This window comes from Juglans regia, chromosome 8 (genome assembly GCF_001411555.2).
Source record: "Juglans regia cultivar Chandler chromosome 8, Walnut 2.0, whole genome shotgun sequence".
NCBI classification, from domain to species: Eukaryota; Viridiplantae; Streptophyta; class Magnoliopsida; order Fagales; family Juglandaceae; genus Juglans; species Juglans regia.
Genome location: NC_049908.1, coordinates 20,207,511 through 20,215,013, shown reverse-complemented (window position 1 = coordinate 20,215,013; position 7,503 = coordinate 20,207,511). Strand labels below are relative to the sequence as shown.

At 36.5% G+C, this 7,503-nt stretch overlaps 1 non-coding gene across 1 annotated transcript; it reads right to left on the bottom strand.

Moving 5' to 3' along the window:
- Nucleotides 1–251: 251 nt before the first annotated feature.
- Nucleotides 252–358, bottom strand: LOC118349346. The gene has a single exon (XR_004802316.1). It is a non-coding gene; the product is annotated as a small nucleolar RNA R71 (small nucleolar RNA).
- Nucleotides 359–7,503: the final 7,145 nt, after the last annotated feature.

The window sequence follows — 7,503 nt, the reverse complement described above, 5'->3', positions numbered from 1 at the left end:
AACAAACTATCCAATTTGAGGGGTTGTCACAAGAGTATCCTAACCTCCATATTGTAAATTTTCTAGAAATTTGTGATACTTTTAAACACAACGGAGTGACAAATGATGCAATTCGATTGAGACTTTTTCCTTTTTCACTTAGGGAAAAAGTAAAAGGTTGGCTGAATTCTTTGCCACCTGGCATCATCACCATCTGGGAGCAGTTGGCATAAAACATTTTAGCGAAATATTTCCATTTGGCCAAGACAGCAAAATTAAGGAATGATATCACTACCTTCACCCAATTTGAGGGTGAATCATTATATGTGGCATGGGAGAGATATAAGGATGTATTGTATAAGTGTCCACATCATGACCTCCCAACCTGGTTTCAAGTACATACATTTTACAATGGTTTGGGACCCATAAATTGATCTACGGTTGATGCAACCGTAGGAGAAGCATTAATGAGTAAGACCCCTGAAGCCGCATGTGAACTTTTGGAAGAATTGGTGCCTAACAACTATTAGTGAGCCGCAGAGAGAGCAATGCCAAAAATGGCGACCAGCATCGTTGAGCTTGACTCTATGTCCGCAATTGTGGCTCAGTTGGTGAATCTATCCAAACAAATAGGTAAATTGAACATTACTGTTTTTCAAACTAATGTTGTTTGTGATCATTGAGCAGGAAATCATTCAAGTGTAAATTGTCAAGTGGGGAATTCTTTTGTCCAACCGAGTCATGAACAAGCCCATTACGTGTCCAATTTCTAACGTCAAAACAATCCTTATTCAAACACATTCAATCCCGGATGGAGAAATCACCCTAATTTTTCATGGAGCAATAATCACGTGCTGGCTAAACCACCTCAATAGTTTCTATAGCAAAAGAAGAAGCCGACACTTGAGGATATGTTTATGCAATACATGCAAAAGATTGATATGGTGATCCAAAATAACTCGGCTTCAATCCGCAATCTTGAGGCACAAATCGGTCAGCTCTCAAATATGCTTACTGAGAGGACAACAGAGAGTTTACCGAGCAACACTGTGACCAATTTGAAGGAACATGTAAAAGCCATAACATTGAGAAATGGGCAGACATATGACCAGTCGATAAATACCGAGCGAGACGTTGAAGCTACTGGAAATGTGGAATCTGATAAGAAGGAAACCGAGTACGAGGTGAAAGAAGCAGATCGAGAGGCGACCGACTAGCAAGATGAGAAGACTGGAGAGAATAAATGGGCTGCAAAATCCAAGAAATCCATGGAGTTGATTTCTGAAACTTATTCTCCTTCAATTTATGATCAATCAATTTCTTTTTCGTAGAGATTAAGAAAAAATAAGAAGGATAATCAGTATTCTAAATTTTTTAGTATATTTAAACAACTACATATTAATATTCCTCTCATTAAAACTTTAGAGCAAATGTCTAAATATGTAAAAAATTTTAAGGATATATTATCAAACAAGCAGAAGTTGGAGGAGCATGAGATTATGATGCTAACCGATAAGTGCAGTGTAATTTTACAAAAGAAGCTGTTGCCTAAGTTGAAAGATCCGGGGAGTTTCACGATCCCTTGCACTACAGGAAATTTCTATTTTGATAAAACATTATGCGACTTAGGGGCAAGTATTAATCTAATGCCTCTCTCTGTTTTTAGGAAATTAGGCCTTGGAGAAGCAAAGTCGACCACCATCTCTCTACAGTTGGCGAATAGATCTATTAAATACCCGACATGACTCATTGAAAACGTACTGGTAAAGGTTGATAAGTTCATCTTCCCAGTTGACTTCATTGTGCTTGATATAGAGGATGGACAAAGAGATTCCTTTGATACTAGGCCGACCTTTCTTGGCAACGGGGAGAACTTTAATTGATATCCACAAAGTGAAACTCGTTTTTAGGGTCGGCGAGGACCAGGTTACTTTCGATGTGTTTAAATCTATGGAATTCCCATCCTAGGTACATTCTTATTTTCAAATAAGCGACCGAGACATGGTCAAGGCCGACGAGGCTTATGGAGCCGAATTTCCAAAGCTACCGCTTGAGGTATGTCTTACTCACTCTACGTCTATTGAATTCGAAGATGAAAAGGTTAAGGAGTGTGAGAGATATTTGGAAGCTACACATTTCCTTTCTCCTTCAATAAAACCGAAAGTGGAGGAGCTAAACTCATCTCAGCCGACGTCGCCCAAGCTTGAACTCAAATCGTTTCCATCAAATTTAAGGTACGCTTTCTTAAGACAAAACTCTACTTTTTTATTCATTATTAACAGTTTCTTGAGTGATGTAGAGGAAGAGAAACTGCTGAGAGTTTTGAAACACAAGATGGCCTTGGGTTGGACCATCTCGGACATCAAAGGAATTAGTCTTTCAAGTTGCATGCATAAGATTTTAATGGAGGATAATTTCAAACCGATCGTCCAACCCAAAAGGAGATTGAATCCATCAATGCAATAAGTGGTGCATAAAGAGGTATTGAAGCTTTTAGATGCCGTGATCATTTATCCAATCTCAGATAGTAAATGGGTAAGTCCAGTGTAAGTCGTCCCAAAAAAATGAGGGATAACCATGATCAAGAATGACAACAATGAACTCATACCGACCAGGATTGTCACAGGATGACAAGTATGCATAGACTACCAAAAACTGAATGATGCAACTCGAAAAGACCATTTTTCCTTACCTTTTATTGATCAAATGCTAGAAAGACTTGTCGGTCACGCCTACTACTGTTTTCTAGATGGATAATCTGGTCACAATCAAATAGTCATTGCACCCGAGAATCAAGAGAAGACCACTTTCATCTGTCCTTACAACATTTTTGCATATAGGTGCATGCCTTTTGGTATTTGCAATGTGCCAGCCACTTTTCAAAGACGTATGATGTCCATCTTCTCGGACATGGTGGAAAAAATTTTAGAAGTTTTCATGGATGACTCCTCTGGTTTTTGTCACTCTCTTGATAACTGCTTATCTAATTTATCTTTAGTTTTGCAGAGATGCAAATAGACAAATCTTTTTTTAAATTGGAAAAAAATCCACTTTATGGTCAAGGAGGGAATAGTGCTCGGCCACCGCATTTCCTTCAAAGGAATTGAAGTCAACTGAGTAAAGATAGAAGTTATTGAAAAAATCCCACCACCGACCAATGTGAAAGGCGTGAGGAGCTTCGTGGGTCATGCAGGGTTCTATCGTTGGTTTATCAAGGATTTTTTCCAAATTACTAAACATCTCTGCACTCTGTTGATTAAAGATACTCGGTTTGAATTTTCTGATGAATGCTTGCATCTTTTGAAACATTGAAAAAGAAATTAATTTCAGCACCTATCATTATATCACCAGATTGGAATTTACCTTTTGACTTAATGTGTGATGCTAGCGATTATGCTATAGAGGTTGTTATGGGGCAGAGAAAAGATAAAAATTTCATGTTATTTATTATGTAAGTCAGACCTTAACAGGAGCTCAACTTAATTATGTTACTACTGAAAAAGAATTGTTAGCAGTTGTGTTTGCCTTTGACAAATTTTATTCTTATTTGATAGGTTTGAAAGTGGTCGTCTATACCAATAGCTCAGCTCTTAAATACTTGTTGTTGAAGAAGGATGCCAAACCAAGACTGTTAAGATGGATTCTACTACTACAAGAGTTCGATTTAGAAATAAGAGATAAGAAAGGTACCTAGAATGTAGTCGCCGACCACTTATCTCACCTTGAGTTTAAAGAGGCGGCTGGCAAAGAGAATTTCCCAATTAATGAGACCTTCCCAAACGAGCAAGTAATGGCTACACAAGTTGTTCCATGGCATGCCGACATGGTAAATTATTTGGTGTCCAGAATTCTACCGGCCAAGATGACATATCAACAAAAGAAGAAGTCCTTCTCTGACTTGAAATATTGTTTTTGGGTGGAACATTTTCTATATCGGCATTGCATGGACCAGATAATCAGGAGATGTGTGCCCGATGAAGAGATTGAGAGCATACTTAGACATTGCCACTCGTTGGAAGCGGGCGACCCCTTTGGTTGAGCAAAAATAGCAGCGAAATTTTTACAATGCGGCTTTTATTGGCCGACTATTTTCAAAGACTCTTTTAATTTTGTTAATTTAGGTGATAATTGTCAAAAGGTTGGCAACATTTCTAGAAAACATGAGATGCCTTTAAACAATATTTTAGTGATTGAATTATTTAATATTTGGGGTATAGATTTCATTGGTCATTTTCCATCCTCATATTCTAACAAATTTATTTTGGTTACTGTAGATTATGTCTCCAAACGAGTGGAAGCGGTCACCTTGCCAACCAATGATGCGAGGGTCGTAGTGAATTTTCTGTGGAATAACATTTTTTTCCCGACTTGGCACTCTGAGAGCCATAATCAGTGATGGCTAGAAGCATTTTTGCAATCGCCAATTTGAAGCGCTATTGACTAAATATGGCGTTACCCATCACATGGCGACACCATACCATCCTCAACCGAGCGGCCAGGTCGAGTTGTCTAATCGGGACCTAAAGCGCATACTGGAGAAGACCGTGAGTATCTCTCGAGCAGACTATATGATAAGGTTAAATGATGCGTTATGGAAATATTGGACATCATGCAAGACTGTGGAAAAGCCTGCCCTCTACCTGTGGAGCTAGAACACAGAGCCCATTGGGCGACGAGAACACTAAACTTTAATTTACAAGAGGCTAGCGAGAAGTGAATACTGCAAATCAATGAGATGGATGAGTTCTGCAATGATGCTTATGAGAATGGTCAGATTTACAAAGATAAAACTAAAAGATGGCACGATAAGTATATTCTGAGATGGGAATTCAAAATCAGGCAAAAAGTTTTATTATTTAACTCAAGACTTTGACTCTTTTAGGAAAAGTTGCACTCTCGGTGGCCGAGACCGTTTGTAGTGACCCATGTCTTTCCCTATAGGGCGGTTGAAGTCCATCACGAGGCAAAAGGTGCATTTAAAGTAAATGGACATATATTAAAATTATATATGGATTGAGACATTAACTCGGAAAAGTGTTCCTTCTATCTCGGCAGTAATAAATTATGAGAGGACAATATCTACCTACAAGCTTTAAACAAAGCACTTTTGGGAGGCAACCCAAGTTTTTTTTTATTAATTTTTATTTTTGCTTAATATTATTCATTTTCTTTCATCTTGCACAAATGAAGAGGCAATGAGATCTCCAAGGAGTACATTGCTGTACCTTCAAGAAAAATATTCAATTGGCAAAACTGAAAATAATCAGGAGAGCATCTCTTACCTTCTCTCATTCTTTGCTTTAGTTTTTCTTCATTTTTTCCATTGAGGACAATATGATATTTAAGTTTGGGAGGAAAATATATTATTTTATTAAAAAAATATATAATAATAATGATAAAAATACTATGATTTGATGAATAAAAAGCCTATGATAAGAATATGATTGAAATTGATTATAATTTTTAGGAAAAACTCTCATTGCTTAAATCTAGGTGTTTAATTCTTTACTTGATCTTACTTAATTTGATATTTCCTATGTTCAATAAATACATTTTATGATCATTAATTGTTTTGAGTACCTAGAAAAATTTTATGTGAATTTTTATGGTCTCAACTTACTCTAGAACTTGTTTGATTAAACTCAAGGTGCAATCCTAGACAGAATATTACTAGAGAAATGATTAAGGCATTCTTTAGACCGATTGAACCTTTCAAGTTTACCTGTTTATTATCTTTATTTTTAGTCGCCCCTTTGACCTTTATTGAAATATATTTTGGCATTATATTTTTCGTTCTTGTTAAACCTCATATTCCCTATCATATTTGAGCTTAAACACTGATTTCCTTACCTTTCAAAAGAACTAGGTTTACACAAAGTCACAGACTCACAAGAGCATGAAAGGCAATAGAGATAGAAGGTCTAGAAGTAAAGTAATTATAACAATATTATCAAAATCAGAAGTTTGGGAGTGTCAAAAGTCAACTAGTCTACTGTGTGGCCAACAAGAAAAGGCTGAAGAGAGTCATCCACAAAGGTAGTCGAACAAGGTATGGAATATTTCCACACAAAAGAGAGAGAGAGAGAGAGAGAGAAAAGAAAAGAAAATGTCTAACCTACCAAATAGAGGGGTAAAGAGAGATACTTGAAAGTGCAATAAAGAAAGGTATGTTGAGAGATTTACAATGATTGAGAGGAGAAGTTTGTATTAGAAATGAGAATGCTCTATTATCAATTGATGTTCAAACTTAAGTTCTCTTGTTTTGTTTGAATCCTACATTTCATTTGTAGCTCTCATCCTAACCTTACACTACAAGCTTAATAAAGACATATTGATCCCTGGTGATAGTTTATGTTCTACATTAGTGGAGAGTGATTTGAAAAGTAAACCTATGGAGTGTTTAGAGATCTATTATTTATTTACTTGTTTGCGTAAAACTATCCGGTGAGCTAATGATGAAGTGAGAATGATGGGTATGCATGATTGTGAGGATGGATAATGTGGTGGAATTGAATTTTGAGTTAACTTTTGAACTTGATTGATCTTGAATGATTCTTTTGAATTATAGACTTTAGAAAATTTTTGAGGCAATAAATTTTATGAATCAAACCAATGCTTTTTTTAATTGTCTTTTTTTCTTCTTTGCTTGAGGGCGAGCAAAACTTAAGTTTGAAGGTATTTGCTATGTGTTATTTTTATGTGATTTTTATCATTTTTTTTATTTATGAAAAGTGTCATCTTCCCTTCAATACTATTGATTTTATTTATTTTCTTTGATTTGAATGAATGAGAATATTTAGTGCAAAATGAGAGCATTTTAGTACAAAAAAGAGACTACGGATCTAGACTGATGAGAGGCAGCGAGATCTGAAGAGAGCCGATGAGATTTGGGCAAGGAGACTCACGACCAGAAGGCACGAAGATTTGACGACAAGGCTCTAGGTGGTTAGATTGGGCGACTAGCCTAAACGATCAATTTAAAAGACCAACCTAAACGACATCGTAGGCAACAACTAGAAAAGATAAGATGAGTCTTTCATCTCAGTCGGGAGTCTTTCAACTCGGTAGGCGAGGAGAGGACCACGTAGTCTTTGTGACATCCAAGCCCGTTAATTTGTGACCTCTACACCAGTTATATTCAACGCACACGACATCTACTAGGTGGGATAATTCATCCCAACCGAAATCAATTTGCTGCTGACCACCAAATCCGAGTTCTGCAATCAATCTGTTGGCGACCAAATCCTCCCAAACCCCGCAATTCAAGCCACATATTACTAAATCTTCTATTTTAGATAATCTTGTTATTCTTGGAATAATTTTTTTTATGCTAACATTTATCTTTAGAAATTATTTTCTCGATCTTTAGGCTAGATTGTAACCGCAGTTATCTTGTTTCCAGATTGAAATTTTGACATCTATTTAATATCGATTTGTGGGATGAATAGAGAGAGTTCTGAATCAGGGTTGAGAGTTTTTATATTTTAGAGTCTGAGTCTGAGTTTTGAGTTCCAGAATTTATTC